Source organism: Ictidomys tridecemlineatus, chromosome 2 (assembly GCF_052094955.1).
Source record: "Ictidomys tridecemlineatus isolate mIctTri1 chromosome 2, mIctTri1.hap1, whole genome shotgun sequence".
Classification (NCBI taxonomy): Eukaryota; Metazoa; Chordata; class Mammalia; order Rodentia; family Sciuridae; genus Ictidomys; species Ictidomys tridecemlineatus.
Window position 1 is genome coordinate 97,288,483 of NC_135478.1, and position 20,139 is coordinate 97,308,621.

A 20,139-nucleotide genomic window follows, 5' to 3' on the forward strand; every position below is an offset into this window, starting at 1 on the left:
GGAGCACACAGCACATGTGCTTCGGGAGACGTGAGGCTGGGGGTCTGGTGCTGGCTCTGCTGGTTGCCGGAGAGTCTGTGAGAGAGGCTTCACCCCGTTCCTGTTCTCCCCAGTGCTGTCAGTCTAAAGCCCTGAAATGGTTTCCTGTGACATTTGAAAAACCTGCCATCAGCTGGATACAGCGCCTCCTCCCCCCACCTGCTGCTTCCCAGGCTGGCAGAGTCAGCCTGCCTGTGTCCACGAGTGCTGCACTGGACCTGCTGGCCGCCTGCAGCTGTGTGCACTGCCTTTTATGCAGATCAAGGCCTAAGAGGGACTGAGTCCAGAGGACCCAGGCCCCTCCACTTCCACCCAGGATGCGATTAGAACACATCCAGGGCTTGAGGACTCCCTGAGGACAGTTCTGTTCTTCTGGCTCTAAATCCAGAGGGACGTGAGGCTGGAGCCACTTCCGTGAGGGAAGAGCCTGTCTGACCACGGGACACGCACGGCAGAAGGCAAAATGAAATAAGATGGACTGTACCTGATGAACCCCTGGATGCTACTGCACCTGCAGTTCACTCTTCCCCTGAATACTTCAGCTTGTTTGTTTAAACCTGTTTTAATTGGATTCTCTGTGATTTGCAAAAGGAAGATAACAAACTGATACATTTCATAAACTCAGGACCATTTTTATTGCAATGTTTGGTTTTTCTGCTATGTAGAATAGCATCTCTCTCTCAGAAGAAAAGAAGGAAGGAGGGAGGAAGAAGAAGGGAGAGTGAGTATCGGATGGAAGGTTCTAGCTGAGCACTCAGCTTGAGAAGGGAATTGCAGACGTCGATGGTCTCACCATGCCACAAAGAATGGCCGCCTGCGCTTCAGGTGAGATCACTCATGAAACACAGTGGGCTATTAGGCTCATCTGTCTCTCCCGCGGCCATCTAATTTAAAAAAAAAAACACCTTTAAAAATCTTACAATTTTGAAAGACAGTAATTTAAGTCATTTTAGTTAGAGGGGAAATTACACGGACCAGTGGTCTTTGATAAACCAGGCTGTTCCAAACTGGTTCGCTGGAAACCCCTTTCTAGACACCTAACACGCCACCTGTGGTCCAGGATGGAGGGCTGCCACCCAGCACAGGGACTCTCCAGCCATGAGGAGACCAAGTCTGAAGGCAAGGGCCTTGGCCATGACTTACCCCTGAGAACTGGGCTTTTCGAGGGTTTGGACACACAGAAAAGCCACCATAGGGCCCCTGCCAGATCCTGCTTCTCCCACGAAATGTACAGCAGCTGCAGGTGCAGAGACAAACCCAAGGCTCCGGCCCCTCAGGTCCACAGAGGACGCCCTGGAGGGCCTAGAGGACCATGGCCACAGAGGAGAGAGCAGAGAGCGCACAGAGCAGGAGGGTGGAACTCTTTAAAAAAAAAAAAAATCTGAACTGTTTGAGCATCCTTTGCTTTTGAAAAGGCCAATATTCAGAAATATAGATGTGGGAAGGAGATGAAGAAAACAATTTCCAAATATGAGCATGTGCTGCTTCCTATTAAAGGTTGAAACAAACTATAAATAAACTATAAATAAACAGTAGGAAGAGAAGCAGGGAGGGGCAGGGTGGGAGAAGGGAGGAGAGTGGAGGCTGGGGGCCTGAGGTGGAGCAGATTATCTTCCTTGCTTGTGGGATTATTTCAAAACGAAGCCCACTATTGTGTTTAACTCTGATTCACTAATAAAGAAAAAATTTAAAAAGCAAAATTCAAACTTCAAAGCAAAACCCAAAGTAGAGCATCTCTTCCTTGATTTCCACCTGCATTGCTCATGGGAATCTGCAGACCTGGAAGTGCCACTGTGGAGAGCACCAGGGGATTCCTCAAGAGCCAACCCGTGTTGCCGAGGTGTCCAGGCAAAGGAACCCAGAGAACATGGCTGCAGATTGCTCTGGAAACTGCTGAACCAAACACTCAGCCAGGCAGAGGTCCTGCAGGCCAAAGGGACAGGCAGGGAAGACAAAGGACAAGGCCACAGTGCTTAGCACCTGCGGACCTCAGTATGACCCTCCATTCCTGCCTCTATATCCAGGCTCTTCTCAGTCACCGCTGGGCGCCACTCGGTGGGGCTGGCTGGGGGCGATTTTCATGAAAGCCTCAGGTAATCAGTTCAGAATCCTAGCAGCTCCCATGTTCCCTTAGGGATTTTCTTTCAGGTAATCCTTGGGGCCCACCCCCGGGCAGCCATACCTCCACCTTTGGCCAGCCTGGGCACTGCAAATGGCCACACTGGCAGCCTCTGCTCCCTGTGGCTGCTGGAGCAAAGCTGGACACCCTGGGTGACTTAAAGACCCATCCTTTGTATCCTGGAGGCCGAAAGACTAAGCCAGGTGCCTAGGCCATGCTCTGGGAAACCTTCAGGCACCTTCCTGTGCCCTCCCAGCTCCAATGGTGCCCACAGACCTAGAAGCCTTTCCCTCTCAGCCGCCTGGCTCCAGCCTCCTCCTCTATCCTCAGAGGGCTCCATGTGTCCTTCCTCACCCACCAGCCCCTCGTAAGGTCATGGTCACCCTGCATCGGGGCACTCCCTGCTGTACTGTGACCTCACCTTGACTAACGAACTCTGCAAAAACCCAATTCCAATCAGCTCATGTACTGTCCTCGGGGGCGGGATGTCAACTTACCTTTGGGCAAAGACACGGCCATTGCAGAGCTCCACCTAGGCCCCCAGAATGCACGTCCCTTCCAGCCCCACACCTGGGCCCAGCCCCCTCGGGGTGTTCATTCGCTCCAGCTCTGGGAGCTTCATCTGAGCCAGCACTGGGTGGGACATGGGTGAATCTCCTCCCTTCTGTGACCTGTGCACCTGGCCAGCACGCCACCTGGCGAGCTGCAGGCCCTGTCACAGCAGCCTGAGCTCTGGGTGCCTTCCAGCTCTGCCACCTCAGAGCCCTCACACTCCCCTGCGGTCCCCCCTCCAAAGGAGCAAGGGAAGGGCCACCTTATCAGAAGGGGACACGCATCACTTCTGCCCTCACCTCAGGTGCAAAAAGCAGTCCCTGGTCCTAGTGGGCGGCTGCAAAGGGGCCAAGCAGGTTCCCCAGAAAGAGGAGGGAACTGATAATGGCTGAGCATTAGCAGACCCCACTGCAGGGTCAAGGTGACCCATTAGCACTTACCTCCGGCCCTGCAAGCCCATCCGAGGATTCCAGGTCCCTGGGAAAGGGCAGGGCCTTAAAATAGAAGGAACCTGGTCCCTGAGATGCTGCCTGCAGCCCATCCTCTCCCAGGCAGCTAGCTGACTGCCCCAGTCCCCAAGGAGCTGCTTCCTGCCCAGCCTGTCCCAGCCAACTGGCTGCCCCTGGTTTAAGTGAGAAACCACACTATGACTCACTTCCATTGGCCACGGGCACTGAGACCTGGACATCATCCTTGGCTCCAGCCAGGGGGTTTTACCTGAGACTCCCAGGCACCTGGCCTCCAGAAGCAAAGTGCTCTATACAAAATGCTGCTTTCGGCTACAAAAAGAAAAGGAAAAATACTTAAGAGAAAAACCCTGGAATCAGGAAAAGGCTCACCATCCCCACCTCAGGTCATTAGGTATCTACATTTCTGGTGTCTCATCTCAGCCACAACATTCTCTAATATCTGTAAGAATGTTGGTGCTAATTCATGAGAGTCCTCAGGGAAACAGGCCCCAAAGGCAAGAGAAGAAACTACTAAACACCAGCACTAACTCAAATTCTTACAAAAGTCTTGTGAAACCTCAGTCAAGATATGCATCAAATCCATTTCATCACCTTCCCTATTAACTATCAAAATGTTTGCATATTTAAATATTTTCTTGTTGGGGAAAACCTTTCCTTCTTCTTTATGGGCCATTTACTTTATTTTGGATTAAGCCAACAAGAGGAAAATCGATCTAACATTGAATCTAATCTGTGATTGAATGTGCATGTGTGTGAGTCTAGAGAGTTCCTCTACCCATGCAGCAGAGTGCTTCCCTCCCACGGCTGCAGGAAAGGTGGTTAAAACAGCTTTATAATGGATCTTTCCTGTGGATAAAATTCCTAATTTAATTCTCATTTTAATCCAGAGTTTAATCTCCTACCACTTCCTCCAATGGCATTAACTGAAAGAAATGTATTGAAAGATTGAAATATTGGCCACAAAAAAGAAAATTAAAGAAAAATTAGTCACACTGCTGATGGAGTTAATATTGTCACTTATAAGAATGGGTCCCAGCTAACCCGGAAGCCACTACATCTGACTTTCTTGAACTCTCTGCTCACTGACTCTCCCTATCAAGGGTTTCTGTGCACAGCTGTTGAGGTGCTGCATAAGTGGACTGCGTACTGTGCTGTCCGCCATCCTGAAATCCCACCTTCCGGCTGAAGAGAGGCTGCCCCTCTGGGGTGGACCAGTTCTCAGAAGAAGCGCTTCAGCCTGTGAAATGCAGACTAACCCCCAGAGCTGGGCCTGCTGCCTCTGACCGCCAAAAGGCCAGTCCTCGTCATAGTGACGTGGTGACCTCTCCTGGGCACCCTTGAGCCTGGAGGAGACAGTGCAAGGACAGCACTTGGCTCTGCATCTGGCCTGTGGCATGACGGATGTGCGAATTAGATGGAAAAACACTCTCAGGTGCCCACCATTATTGTCATTCTGTCATTATCTTGGGAACCCGTGTGTGAGCTTCAGTCTTTAATTCAGAGCCAAAAGTGGGGTGAAATTCCTCTTCCTGATAAGAAACCAGGTACAAAAATGCTTAGTATTATTTTTTGGAGACCCGGATAAGAAACCCTATTATGTAAAAAGCTCTGAACACACAAAGAGCTTCCTGTTTTCCACAGCTCCTGACCAGCCCTGTGGGGTCTGGTCTCTTGTGTGTGGAGGGAGCACACAAAGCATTCGACTCCGAGGACTCAGGGAGTCTGGAGGGAAAAGAACATCTATTTCCTCATTCAGCTCTCAAAGGAGGAGAAGGCAATAAAGAGGTTATGAACGTCCAGAGCTATTGGCAGAAACAGATTAAAAAAATTTTGATTCATCAGCTTTGATCTTCAACCTTTATTGCAGCAGATGGCGGCTATTGGATAAAGACGTCGGGCACGGCAGCCAAGCGGTGGCCCTGGTGCTCTTAACCAGTTTGGCTGGTTAAGCTTTCATGGATTAAAAGCCTTTTAATAATGTCTGCTGAGAAGTTTTCCTCTCCCAGAGCAATGCAGGAACAGAAATCATTGTACAGCCATTATCCAAAGGCTACTACAGAAAGATAATGGCCCGGCTTTCTAAAGTTGGATGCAAGTGATAGATCACGCCACAAACAGATGACAGTACAGCGTTGTTCAGTGACCAGCAGATGTCCCCATGTCCACCTGGGTGTCAGTACCCACAGGCACATACTGTGGCCCACCAGCTCACGCAGGAGCAGGTTTATCTCTGTGACATTCAGCAAGTCTCCAAGGAGCACAGCCAGGGGATTGGACAGAAGGCAGCCAAGGCAGAGGAGGTGAGAGGGTTTCCTTGGTCCCGTGGAAAGCAGAGGTGTCAGCCTCCAGGTAAATGAGAACCACTGCCCCACACAGGTGCTGCTTTGTGCTCTCCCAGGATCTGAACCTGTGCTGGGAACCTGCCAGAAATACCCAACCCTCTCTGCAGATGGACCCCTCAGCATGGCCACAGTGTACCTCAGCCACACTCGCCTCCCTCCCACTGTCCCTTCTCAGCCTCCCAGGCTGGGTTTGTCCCTCTCTCCTGTGCTCAGCCTCAGTTCCCTTTCTGTCTCACTGGTAGGTATCAAACTCTGAATCGGAGGTCTATTGAAAGTCGCAAAGATGGTGCAAGTGTGTGCCCAGGCCTGGGACCACCAGAACTTTGCTCCCCACCCCAGAAGCCACCTGCTGCGTCTAGAGTGCACATGACCAGCAAAGCCAGGGACCTCTATCACATTGGAGCCTATAAGGGGGTGCTTGTGGGTTCCCCACAGGAGAAGAACCTGACATCATGGCAGAGACACAGGACAGTCTTCTGTCCCCCACACCCTTTCACAGGTGGGGACAGTGTGATGGCATGAGGAATGCCATGCCATTGTGGAGGGTGGCATGGGAGTGGCAGAAAAGAAAAGAGCATCACATGACTAATGTGCAGGTGCAGGGACAGTGACTAAAAGGTGTCATTTGACCCTGATTTTTCTGAGCTTTGAGATAGGACCCATGATCCTGGGAGGCCCTGGGCACTAGTCAGGATATCTAAATCTTGGACAGCTCCTGTCCCCTCTGATGACAGCTGTTGACTTCAAGACTGGAAGCAACATTTCATGCATGGTGTCATCTTCAAGAAACCAGGAAAACACCGCCACGGCTCAGCTCTCCAGCCCGGGCCTGCTTCAGGCAAGGTCATCAGTGCAAAGGTGGACATTGCAGGAAATCGCCTTCCATCTGCCGTGTGGAGGTGGCCCCGAGGTGGTCTGGCCATGACCACTGGAGGGGGGATGAGAGGCACAGAGAAAGACACCTCCTGGCCCCATGTCTGCTGAGGGCCTCGTTTCTCACACGGGCACAGCTCCTCCCTGCAGCCCAGCAGACAAGCCTGCTCCTTTGAGAGACATGCAGCTCAGTTAAGCTGACTCAGGGTCACTTCTGTTACTTTAAACCAGAGACCCCTACTTCATATAAATTTTCCATGGTCCTAAAACCAGATTCATCGAGTCAATGAAGCTGAGACCAATGAAGCTGAAATGGTCCTGATCCTGTCACAGGCAGGAGCTTGGGTGTCGCCTGTCCCCTAGGGTCCCTGTGTTGAAAGCTCAGCTCTCAGGATGTCCCTGGGAAACTGTGACACAGAGGCCTGTCCTCACGGGGGCTCTGCAGGTGATGGAGGCCCAGGTTTGTCCTTAACTGAAACAGAACACAGCCCATACAAAGAAACTGCCCTGTATACAGAAAACACCTTTATAAAGAAAGCCCACTGAGTAAAACCCACGGGGCAAAATCATGCCCAGCCCGAGCTGCAGGCCAGCGCCTTCCTCCTTCTTTAAGTGGACGCTTCTTGACACTTATGAGTTGACTGCTCTCTAAGTGTCCCTTTAAGCAGCTCTGGCAAGTTCCCAAAGGTTCATTAAGGGGTTGCCCATTTGCTGGCCATTGAATTTCTGAGAAGGCAGAGGGGACAAAGGCTTGCTGGTCGCCGGACCGTAATTCCACTGTCTCACACACACAGCCACATGGAGGTTTTGGAGGGTAATAAGCAGAGGGAAGGGAGGGGTCACAATTCAGCCCACAGCAGTGACTTGTCATCACTGCATCCCCAGCACCCAGAACAAAACCAGGTGGTGTAGGCAGGTTGCCAACATGCTTGAGTGCCTCGTCACTCATCCATGCTCTGTGGACAAAAATAATGACAGTCACTAACTCTTAGAATTATCAAGGGAATTTAAAAAGTGTTTGTGTTTTAAAAGCCCTTAGAAAGGTGCCTGTGCCCGGTGAGGACTGGTGGCCCTTAATAATTCCTGCCTGTCTCAGCCTCTCCAACTGCCTCCCCAGGACCAGGGCTGCATCTGGCTCGGTCACCCAGGTGGCTCAGCAGCAGCATGGCGCCAGCTCATGGAGAAGCTCAATTCATACCTGTCGGGTGAAGGAAGGGCAGCCCAGGCGAGTCGAGTGGAGCATCTGCAAGACTAAAATGCAAAGATGTCCATGGGAAACGGAAAGAACTGCAGATCTTCTCCCTCATCACAAATTTTCTAAGACCAAATTTTGCCTTCTTCTGTCCATTTTCCTAGAGCACTGGCAACTATTTCTGGTTTGTTTTGCTCCCTCCCCGCTTTTTTTTAACCTTGTTGCTAACTTATTTTTTAAAAAAATATCTGCCTACTGGGTAAATGCACAACCAGGAAGAGGCAGATGTCTCTCATTCATACCCGATGGCTTCAATCTTTCACACAACTTTAATTTTATTTTCCTGTTTAATGCTCATTGATACATCCCATGAAATAAAGGCTTCAGGCAAATAATGTCAGCTTATAAGTTTGCACTTGAGAGACTCCACAGGGTGTGGGCGGGGGACACCCTGGAGTGGTTTCCAGCTTGTTCTGGTGGCGGGGGAAGCAAGTGCTCTCTGGGCACAGCTGGGGCTCACGGGGGCGCTTGCCTATTTTTCTTGACTCTACATGTCATGTCCTCATGTCCACTCCTCTCTCACTTTAGACCACCATGTGGTAGCTCTTCATATTTTTATCTGCTAAAATTCCCATTTAGCCAAGTTCTGCAATCCCTCTGCAGGCCACGGGCCCGTCCTGCTGCAGCAGCCAATGCCAGATCTCAAGTGCTGTGGAGAGATCTGGAGGTCAGAAAACAGCCTCAAAATGCACCCCAGGCAGCCACCTGCACTCCTCTAATGAGGATTTAAGAAGCTGGGGTTCACATAAGTTGGGGGACCATGCCAGGCAGACCAAGGAGCTGCTGATCCTCAAGACGAGTTCAACATCCAGGGCACATGACAGTGAGGCGTCTCAGAGGGCACGCTTTACATGGCTCCATTACGTAGCATATTTACCCACTGACATAGCTTGGAGGGGTGGGGACAGATTGAGGTACCAGGGATCCGGGTAGGTGGAGAGGAGCTGAGGCTCTAGGGGGTGACTCAAAGGAACATCAAACAGGTCAGACACCTTGGTATGGCCACCACAGCAAGATCCACGGGGACATCCAACTGGACTGTGAAGCTAAGTTAAGCACATGCAGCGTGCACACCAACTGGTGACAGGAAACGAGCTGCCAGATGACAGTGACGTTGACCGCCTGATTGGTATTCTACATGGTCATTCCAGATGCCAGCTCTGGGAGGCTGAGCCAAGTGTCCACAGGGCCCGTGATTCTTTGCAACTTCCAGGGAATTGAGGACTATTTCAAATCAAGTGTGTAGGAAGAACTGTGGATGGTGTGGCTGGCACTGAGGCCTGAAGGGAATTGGCTTCATTCACGGATTCCCATTGTGTCTCTGGGATGCTCTCTGGGATGCTCTCTGTCCCTCAGCCAGAAACACACCCACCTCAGTCCCTCAAGGGCCACCTATGTCTGCGACCTCTGCAGATGAACCAGGAAGTTGTAGCTCCTTTCTCTCTTTCTCTTCCTAACCTTGCCCCCATGCATGCCTCCATGGTGCACTGGAGCCGTGAACTAACATCTAATTCCACTGGTAGCGTCGCTCTCTGTTCTGGGGTCACTCTCTGTCCCAGGGTCCCTCTCCATCCTGAGCTCGCCCTGTTTCCCTTGCAACACTGGAAGTCGGGGCTCCTGTGGGGCTGATTTGCAGTTAGGCCTGCAGAACCCCATCCCCTCCCTGCACAGAGCCTCCCCACATGCCTGAGCACAGAGCCAGCATCACAGGTTTGCACTGGGCTCTGTTGAGAGTCTAGTATGTGACCCAGCCACAAATTCTGGGCAGTTTTTATTCAGGACATATTTGTCTTCAGTATGTTTCCCTCTCTAATTCTGTGTATCATTAATCTTTTAAAATGAGAGATTTTAAGAGGCCAACCCCATGATGTTAAAATCTCTACAGTGTGTGAGCTGCATTCAAACACAAGTCTCTGCAGCAAAGTCAGTAAACTGAGCAGGATAACCATCCTAGAAAACATGGAGATCCTGGCATGGTGCTCACCTCCTCCATGAGCATGTGGAGAAGAGCTGGGCACATGCAGCTCTTCACTCTCATCCTCTAAACCATAATGGAAACCCTAATCAACAAGGCATTTGCTCCTGGAAAATAACCAAGTACTGTACCAAAATATGTGAGGCAGCTACTTTATTTTTGAAAAGAGAGTTTTATTTAGCTTGCAGTTTGGAGGTTGGAAGTCCCACCAACATGGGTCAAGCATTTTCAAGGGCCCTATGGCTGCATCTCATCATGACAGGAGCTTGCTTGCATCCCTGGGTCTGTGGCCTACCCCCTACTTATACAGCCACTAGGATCCAATCATGGGGACTCCACCCTGATGACCTATCTAATGCAGTCATTTTTCAAAGGTCTCACCTCTAGACACCACAGCTAGATCCAGTCTCTACCTCTTCATACCATTGATATAAGATTTTGGGGGTTAAACTGTATGATTTGGGGGAAACACATCATATTTAAGCCATAGCAACTTGTTTGCTGGGTCACTTTGCTAATTAGCAGTGGGAAGTGACACCCAAATAGAAAAGAAAAATTCTCAGAAGAGGCTACCCCTTCCCCTGCGCATGACCACCCATCATAACAGGTTCATGACCACCCATCATAACAAGTCCATAACCACCCGATCCTGGTACCATCTTCAGGAGGCATAATTGACGCAAGAGGACTTGAGGTCTAATTTCCAGGAAAGGGGCAACAGGCTGGGCTGAGCTAAAAGACATGAGGAGAGAGGGGACATCCAATTCCTTCCTTTCTGTCATTTCACTCTGTCCAAGACTCCACTTGGCGCCAACTGTATTTCCCATATGAAGAACGTGAAGCATCAACCAGAGAGCCCAGGCTTCAGGTTCCAGAGAGCAAGTGACCTTAGGCAGCAAAGCATCACTCAGCAGAATTAAACACCATTGAAAGATGAAAACAAGGGAGCCGTCCCTCCAGATTGGGACTGCAATGTGCCTGGTGCTTAGCAGGTGATCATTAAATATTTAACAGACGAATGAAGAAAAAAGGAAGAAAAAGTCACCTATAATTTATTTTGTTTTCCCTCCTTTTGGTCCATCCCCCTCCTCCACGTTGTGATGACTCTGGCACCTGCTTCAATTACTCTATATCTCCCTCAAGAAGACTGCAGCCCTCAGGAGCCCCTGACGGCAGCATCTTGGAGCTAAGTTGTAATGAGGCCAATCATGGGTTAAACCAATTGTGATCCATGCCCTAGACTGAGGGTTGGGCAAAATGCGGCTGCTTAATATCTGAGCAAATCAAGAATTGGCCACTGAACACAGATCCAATGTCAGCCACAAATTGTGCAGCACATCACCTGGTGCAAAAGACAGAATTTTAAGTGACAGGCCAGATGGTTTCAGTGTCATTTAACTAGGTTGTAAATACCATTGCATGTACAGGGAGAAGAGTTTCCCTGAGCACATCTCTTGCAGACTTTCTGATACTTTAAGGGGTCTCAGCTCACAAGGACCTTCAGCCCCTTCCCCACCTACACCAACATCCCTCACGATGGACCTGGTGGCATCAGGCCTTCCATGGTGTGATGCTCCTTGGTAGCAGTTATCTTCTACTGATAGGAAATTATACTCTTTTGCATTCCTAGTGTCTAAGTGGTTCTCCTTTTAAACATGGATTTAAGCAGTGTATTTTAAAGAAAAACATTAAATAGTCAACAAATGCTGTGGCCACAGAGGGCTGTTGCACCAAAGACTGAGAACTTGGAAACTCAAGGGGAGTGTTAAGAGAGAAGATTTGGGACTTTTAAAAGCCTCCAGGACAACCCAGATCCTAGCAGTGAAGCCTAAGAATTGCGGCACCAGCATAAGGCAAAGTCACACAAAATTATCCTGTTTCCCAAGAAACACCCTCAGCTTATTTCATATTTGGAAACCAGGCCCGTTTCCCTCTGCAGCCTGCCTGCTCCCCCTAGACAAATCCCCACGCATTCCCAGGCATGTGCACTGATGTGTGGACAGTGAGCGATGTGACAACCCCATGTCTGCCCATGCCCCAGTGCCACGTCAGCATGTTACATTGATTGCTGCCACTGTCCCTGCTGGTTCTGAAAGCAAGCTGAAGTATGCAAGGTCATGATTCAAGGCACATCGATTTTTGTCTTGAAATATAGAATTATAATGACAGAGAAAGGTATAAGCTAATACATGTCTGTGACATGTGTTTCATCTTGAGATGTTTGTTAAGGAAAAGTGGTAAGTTGAGTAAAAGACAAATGCTAACTTGTAAAAAGTTGGTGTAAGACGCCATGCTGTGTATTTAGAAAATTGTGGGCCCTGGATGATTGGCCCCGGGACCCAGTTCTGGGGCACGTCAGGCCTTGCCGCAGGGCCATGCATCTGTCTGCACAGCTCTAGGGCCAAGGAGACCTATGTGAGTGGCCCTCTGCATTCCTCCACCATGGAGGAGAACTTCCTTGGTGTTTGGAGGCCACAGAGATCTGAATGTTTGTGCCCATACAATTAAGATTTTGAAATCTTCATTCCTCTGATGGTGGCATCAGGAGGAGGAACTCTGAAAGGTGACCCAAATCAGGAGGGTAGAGCCCTTACAAATGGTAGTCATGCCTTATGAAAGAGGTTTCAGAGCACTTGTCCAGCCTCCCACTGAGTGAGGATACAGGGAGTAGGCACCATCCATGAGTTGTCCGTGGCTCTCACCTGACACCAAATCTGCCATGGCCTTGACCTTGGACTTCCAGCCTCCAAAGGTCTGAGAAAAACACTTCTGTTGTTTCTGAATCCTGAAGGATTATGGCAGCCTGAAGGACTGAGACAGAGGCCCCGGGTACGGCCATGGGTAGCCAGGGAGAAATGGACTCACGAAGTGCATCCAAAGCTGAGCCCAGGACCAGCAAGAGCACAGGACAGGCAACAGCACAAGTCTGCCCCTCGGGCTGGGCATGCCTCCTGGTCCTCTCCATCTCAACCCAAGGCTCCGAGCCAAAAGAGGAGGATAGAGTTTTCCAGAAGAGTCGGCAGGTCTCGAGAGAACTGCATGAGACAGGCATCCACTGACAAGACAACCTCCAGTTTCCTTTTCTGGTGGCGATTTTCCTTCTGTCCACTTCCAAGGTTGTTAAGCAGACTGAAGCATTGGAGGTGGTGAAATCCATACAGAGCATCGCTGCCGGACTCACACAGAGGCCATCTAAGCACAGGACAAACACCAAGTTTCAGCTGTGAACTCAGCGACTGTCCCTCTCTGTCAGGGCAAGTCACTCTTCCTCCTGAAGGGCTGGCAGCAGCTGCCCACTGGTCCCGTTTGTGACGTTCACTTGGGCACTCTTTCTTGGGTCACAAACATTTTCTTAATCAACTCTCATCTTGCCCTGTCTCAACCATAATGACTTTCAAAATCAGGACAAGTGAACCGCTGGGGTTTGTGGGATTCTGTGTTGACAAGAAATTGTGGGAAAAGAATGTCCCTTGTTGTATTAGAGAGATGTTGAGCTGGCAGGCTATCATGACCATGCTGTGCTGGGACCTTCTGGACTCTGGCTCGTGGTCACTACAAGCTGAGGTGGCACCACCAGGCCCCTCCACAATGGCCACCCTTGGCCAGGAGATGCTGGATGCCCCTCACTCTCCAGCCACATGCCGACCCCCAGCCTTGGCCCTCCAGAGCAGACCTGCCAGGGACACGGGAATTCCTGCCCGGTGGCAAGAAACAGAGCAGTCTTCTCCTCTGTCCCATCCCTAGGCTTCCCAGCAGGGACTCTGAAAGGAGTCACACAGACTCTTAATGAAGACCCAACTGTGCTTCCATGTTGCCCACAGAGGCCTTCAGACCACACCCCTGCATCCCCTCTGACCCCAGCTGGACAATTTGTGAGAAGCAGTTGGCTGCCCCCTGCTGGAGGACACCCAAGCCTGCAGTCCTGCTGCCATGAGAAACTTGTCCCCAGCCCCTCTCCTCTACCCTCAGGGCTCTACCATCCCCCACCTTGTTCCAGCCACCTGGACCTGCTCACTGGGCCCAGCCTATTAGTTGGGAGAGGCCATCCCTAAGGCCCACGAAAACTCAGATCCAGTTGCCCTACGTGGCTTTGAAAAATAGCTGAAGTCCCCACAGCTCAGTCCCCTCATCTATGTGATGGGGATACTGGCAGATGCAACCGGTCACTGTTCCTATAGCAGCTCTTCCCTTCTTCCCAATGACAATACTTGAGTTCTGCTCAAGCTAGTGGCACACACCCCTCCCAGTCTTCCTTGCAGTTAAGAACAGTCATGTCCTGGAGTCCCCAGGAATTAGAAGTGGACAGAGGCCACTGGGCATAGTGTCCTAGCATGGTCACAGCAACAGAGAAGTCATCTGGCAGCTCCTCTTCACCTTTGCCCTCCCCCTCATTCCTCCTCTTCTCTAAAGTAGGTGGCAGTAGAGATGGCATTAAAGCACCGCCCCATGACAGACTGAGGTCAGGACATTGGGGAGGTTAAACAGACCAGGTTTTAGCGGCTCTTGTGTCAGAGCAGTGAGTCACCATGGACGGGAAGAGCTGAAGGCCACCTGGCCATTCTTCATCAAAGTAGCCGACAACTACCCAGTGTTCCAGTTACAGTGTCCCCTCCAATAACCGGAGCTAAAAATAAGATTCTTGCTGCTCCTTCCCCCCACAGTCCCCGCTGCCACCCTGCGTCCTACAGGAGAAGCCACGTGCTCATGGCCAAGCAGCTCGAGGATAAAATAAATAGAAAGTGCTCACCATTCAAGTGGAATTGGAATTAATTCAGAACTCGTTCCCAAACCTCCCAAGAAGCCTCATGGTATCATGCTCTGGGGCTCTTCTTCCTCTAGCTTGTGGTGTCCTGCCAAGGGGACTGTCTAAGGGCACTGCTGGGGGATGTCTGTGTGTGCTAGACCCTGCTCTGCCTGGGAGTCTGCTGGAACCTCCACTCCTGCTCCAGCCCTCCAGTCCTGAGGTCTATCCTCCTCCCCCTGTTGCTGGGGGTGGGGGTGAAGCCGAGGGTGCTGGTGGCTTTTATAGGAGCTTTCAGTATGAGGCCCTGGTGTCACATAGGGGAGGCTCTGGGCTTCTTTAATTTACATACGCAAACCCTTCCCCAGGCCCCAGGCCAGCTAAAGCACCTCAGAATGACACAGAGGAGCAGCTGAATCCCCCCTCCTTGCCCCATGGCCTCCAGCCTGGCACTCCTGCACCCAGGGCAGAGGGTTCCCTGTCCTCCTGAGCCCTAGAGGAGCAACATGTCCCTGGGTTGCAAGCTCATGCTGCTGCACAGCCGTCACCTGCTGGACCCCCTACCTGGGAAACAAAGGCAAGGGCATCTCCCCAGCTGCTGCCCAGCTGCTGCCCAGAGTCCTGCAAAGAGTGACAGCAGGGAGGGAGGAAGTGCTCTCAGAGACACTTGTGCCTGAGGCACCTGACCCTCCTACCCACCCCTGTGGCCACCACAGTGGATGGCCAGGCCACAGAGAAGACAGCCCAGCTCAGCATGGCCGCAGCCTCACGGGCACTGGGCACTGAGGCAGATGTCATCAAGGACAAAACCCTGGCCTCAACTCTGCGACTGTGCCTCAGTCATGGCAGAGCACCTCGTCTTCTCCATTTCCACAGGTGTGTGACACGCAGCGCATACAACTCCTCTGTCCCTCTGGCCTTCAATAATTGGGCATCTCCCTCCTGTTTTCCCGAAACCTCCGGTGGATCTTCTGGCCTTCCCGTGCACTGTTAAGTAATGCACTTCCCCACGGTCACCTGCCCACCTCCTCATCAGTGACATTCCACCGGCAGGCATCCTGGCCACCCAAGATCAAAGTCCCCACACCTGTGGCCCTTCCTTGTCCTGTGTTGGGCGTCCTGGCAGCCTGAGCATTTGAAATCATCTGCTGGGCTTCATGCACAGGGCAGGAGCCCCTTCCGCAGGGACACTGTGCCAAGGGCAGGAATGGGAGCTTCCTTAAGGGGAAAGCCCAGAGGCATGTCCGCTCTGCTCTGCTCTGCTGTTGGGTCTGGGGTGTGTCCGGGCTCAGAGAATTTAAAAAGACAACATAAATGGGAAATAAGGATTGAAAAGGTGGTGATGCAGGTATTTAAACAAAATACGGTGAAGTTTCTTTTTTTGAGGGGGCAAGTGCTGGGGATTGAACCCAGGGCCTTGTCATGCAAGGCAGGCACCCTTCCAAGGGAACTAATCCCCAGACCAGGGTGAATTCTTTACCATTTAGGAAAAGGTAAAATATTCTGTATTTGACTCCGCAGGCAGTAAGGTGAAAAGACTGACAACTACACAAAATTTAAGGATAATTAAAATTTCCTCTGAAACTAAGATAATCAGAAATGCAAACTGAGAGAAGACAAAACTTTCATCAGAGAAGAGGGTTCATCTCAGCATAAAGAATTTCTAAAAGAAGAGGAGAAAGACACCAAGGCCCACGTGGGAAAATGGGCAAGAGTTATGCACAAGAACTGACCAAAAAATAAGCAGATGCTACATGTGCAAGATGCTCCTTCCCAGCAGCTGACACTACACCCAGGGACTTCCCTAGCAGGGTGTTCCAGGTCCAGGCTGTAGGGAAACAGGAGCTCCCTGTTGTCCCTGATGGGAGGAAGAGCTGGGGAAGGGGATTCTTGAGATGCATTTGGGAAAACTGCAGTGCCAACTGCTTGTTGAGAGTACAGGTACATCTGAGCAGTTAAATGATCTTTGACAATATGTAAATATTTCCAAGGTCTATGTAAGTATTTACAAACAAAGCCATACAATGTCTGTACTTTGCTTCACACAATCAAGCAAGAGGTGGGGAGAGGACAGAACAGAACGAGTAGAAAGGAAACTGGCTGCGGGGTCACGGTTGCAGAACCCAGGCTGTGTGACATGGATTTCACTGGGCCAGTCTCTCTGCCCTAAAGAAGAAAGTGGAAATGGAGAATTGCAAGATATTCAGCTCATGATCACGATTCACCTCTGGTTTGGACTGACTGCTCCTTTCAGAGATTATGAAACCAAAGCACAGAGAAGTCCTTGACCTGCCCAATGTAACAGAGCAAGCAGCAGTAGCTCTCAATGGGGGTGGGGGGTCATTCTGCTTCCTGTACCCTGTGGAGATGGAAGATGGTCATTAGGAAACCCGAAGAAACACTCCACACATCTCCAGGGTCATAGCTGGCCCTGGGACCCCTGAATGAAATGCTCCTTATTATTATTCTATTTACTGGCAGACACCACAGTTAGAGCTAAACACTGGGATTGCTACTGTGCTCATCATTAAATGCCTCATTACAGGAGAGCTTTCCTGAATAGTGCAGAGAGGTGAATGCCAGTCCACACAGCGTCAGGACGCACCAGCTGAAATCGGGACAGGCAGACTGGAGTACGTGCTCCTCATGCCAAGCCCGTAGTTTTCAAGAGCAACCAGAGGAAAATAAATGTCCCCAGATGCAAACACTGAAGAAGACCTTGGGCTCCCAGACATGCTGGCCATGCAATCTGCTGCGGGACCCAGCTCAGCAGCTCAATATGGCAAAGGAGCTGTCACTTAATCAACTGTCCCTGCCATCGTCGTGGGCTTCCTGGGCTCACTCCCTGCTATGAGTCCCCAGAAGCCCTGGGTGTAGAGTGCTGCCCTCTGCTTGTCCATCTGCAGTGCCAGCTGCCCCTGGTTGGCAGACTCAGCCTCTCGGCTCACTCAGGGGTGTGGGGAAATGGGGGCAGGGGGGATGTCTCCCCACAGCACTACAGAGCTCCCCGGCCCAGTCGGGGCTGCCCTGAGCAGATAGATGGAGCTGCCTGCAGGGGCCCACTCTCTTCAGTCTCTCGGGACGGGAGGAGGGCAGTGGCCGCACCATCAGCAGAAGGCAATGGTGTGGCCAATGGTGAAGAGGTCTCTGTGGTGGTAGCCTCTCCCTGGGTTGCTCTCCTTCTTTCTTTCCTTCCCTCCATCAGTCTCTCTCTGTCCAACCACAAGCACCAAAACAAACAACAGACCCTGGATGGAGAAGTTGGGGAGAATTTACTAAAGGGGTTGCTTCTCCCCGTTACCCCGTCCTCCTTGCTCATGGTTCCCACACCCTCAGATGGGTGAATCCAGAGGCAAGCTGGCCCTGCCTGGGGTCCCCAGGAGTGACCTTCAGCTCAGCGTCCTGTGGCTCCAGGGTGGGCTCTGTGCAGCACAGAGGTCTCTGCATGGCTTTGGCGCTGCCGTGAGTGCCAGTGTCTATCCTTAGACGAAGCTGGAAGGTTGCCCTTTCTCTTGCCTCTCAGGGGCCCCCAAGTGACTGCTAGCGTGCACTGAGGCAGGGGTGGGTACCACCTGAGGTGTTGAGTGCCTCTGCAGCTCAGGCTCCATCCTGGGGACACTGCTCCCACCTTTCAAAGGATGCTGCCAGGCCACCTCACCTATTACTTGGGGCATGCAAGAGAACCCCACTGGTGAGGGACAGCGCCAAAGGCATGGTCACTGGTCACTGTGTCACACCTTCCACCTGTACAGGGCTCATCGACCTGTTTGAAGCATTCCCTCAGAGACATCTGACTCCCTGCTGGAGCAGCATGGCTCTAGCTGTGGCAGTTCCTCTTGGCGGGGGTGTGAGAGTTCACAGAGGTGCTGAGCATGATGCTCATGTCCAGACTCGGGGCAAAGGACAGCAGATCAGGACACAGCATTTGGACAGCTCTGGGTGGCCCATAGTGACGGCTGGGAAAGCACCCCTCAGGAGCATCCTCCTCCCCTCTCTGCCATCCCATAGTGGGGATGTGAACATAAAGGGAGGGAGTGGGGACCAGAGGAAGTGACCTATAGGCACAGATGGGATTCCAGAAACTTCCCTCCAAGGGAAAGGGCACTTCTGCCCACAGCTCTCCAGGTAGGCCTCCACAGCAATCTGCGATTTATGAATTAGTAGAAACCCATCAGGCCAGACTGCGCACACAGAGCTGCCTTCAACATCTGCTGTGTCCCACAGTGGTTACTTAGAACAACCAGGAAAGCCCTGGGCCACCAGTCCTGGATCACCAGAGCTAACGAGACTAGTGGCTTCCCAGGAACACTGCTGGTGATGGGCTGGGCCGAGGCTCGTACCTAGAGCAGCTCCGCTGGTGGGCAAGTCCTCTGTCCCTCTAGCGGCCCAGCCTCAGCTTCCTCTGCTGAGAGAGAGGAAGGTCTTCAACTCACCCAAGGTCCTGCCAGACACAGGCTCTGAGGACACTGGCCTGGGGTGGGGAAGGCATTTCTCATGTAGACAGTCCGCAGTCCCCCAAGATAGGGACTGTTTAGTAGATTTATTAGTTTCAGTCTTTTCTGATCCATTTTTGAAACTCCTGGCTAGAGGAGGGGCAGTTTCTCTTCTTCAGTAACCAGTTATGTCAACACCCCCAGGCACTTCTGTTATGGTCTCTCAGGGGACTTCCAGGGACAGAGACCCTGCCATCCTGGACAACCCTCATCCATGCTCAAGAGCCCAAGCTCTTGATGTTCAAACCACCAATCCACAGGGCGCCCTTCCAATCCAGCCAATCCCACTGCACTGTACATACACAGGTTGCCCCTGGCACCCCAACTGCTATGACCCAGCCTGTGGGTGCAGCCCCTTGTGTCCCTGATGGGTACCTTCTCTCCCTTGGGGCTGTAAGTCACAGAGTTCTTTCCATCATCCTGGATATCCCTGTGGTGGGTGATATCCTACCATCCAAGGACCCTGGAGGCAAACTAGCTGCCAGTATTCCAGCAGGCCTTCAATATCCGTGCTTAGTAGGCCTGCTCCTTGTTGTGATCCCCACTTTTCTCCTGTTCCTTGAGTGGCCATCCTGTGGTTGCTCCCAACTCAGACACCCCTGGCTTCACGGCTCACACCAATGCTTATAGCTGCGTCTCTGCACTCAGCCTCCAAGAAAGGGTGTTCATTATCGTATCTCCTCCAGGGACTGTGACAAGCCTATCCAGGCCATACCCTAGAGCAGTCATGGCTGTCACAGGTGCTAGGAAATTCCCTGAGTATGTGCACATCACGATCCCATCCCACCCAGTGAAAGAGGAGGCAGAGGCCAAGGGCTCCCATCCTCAAGGGACAGCAAAGTGTGTGCTCAGGCCCCACCTTCCTGGGGCAGTAAGACTGGGCCTGGAGTCCAGAGAAGACTCCCCACCCAAAGCTAGAGCCACCCTGATGGGATGGGTAAATGGACCTTCCTCACAAGCCAGAGAATTCCCCCCCCCCACCCCGAGTCCTCTACTGTCCTGGGGATGATAATCCCAAACCCTGTGAGTCCCTTATGAAGTATGTAATATACCTTTAATTTTTTTAAAAATATTGTTTAGTTGTCAATGGACCTTTATTTTATTTATTTATATGTGGTGCTGAGAATCGAACCCAGTGCCTCACACAAGCTAGGCATGCACTCTACCCCTGAGGCACAACCTAGCCCCTGTATTACACCTTTCATAAAATTTAAAAGCATCTGCTGATTCAAGTGTGAACATTTAACATGCAGAACTCATTTAGAAACTTCACGTTGGCTTTG

At 51.4% G+C, this 20,139-nt stretch overlaps 1 long non-coding RNA gene across 1 annotated transcript; it reads right to left on the reverse strand.

Annotated features, from left to right (window-relative positions):
• Positions 1-646: 646 nt before the first annotated feature.
• Positions 647-19,765, reverse strand: LOC144375274 (uncharacterized). Its single transcript, XR_013434892.1, has 2 exons — positions 3,366-19,765; positions 647-923 (listed from the first exon to the last, which is right to left on the reverse strand). It is a non-coding gene; the product is annotated as an uncharacterized LOC144375274 (long non-coding RNA).
• Between the last annotated feature and the right edge of the window lie 374 nt (positions 19,766-20,139).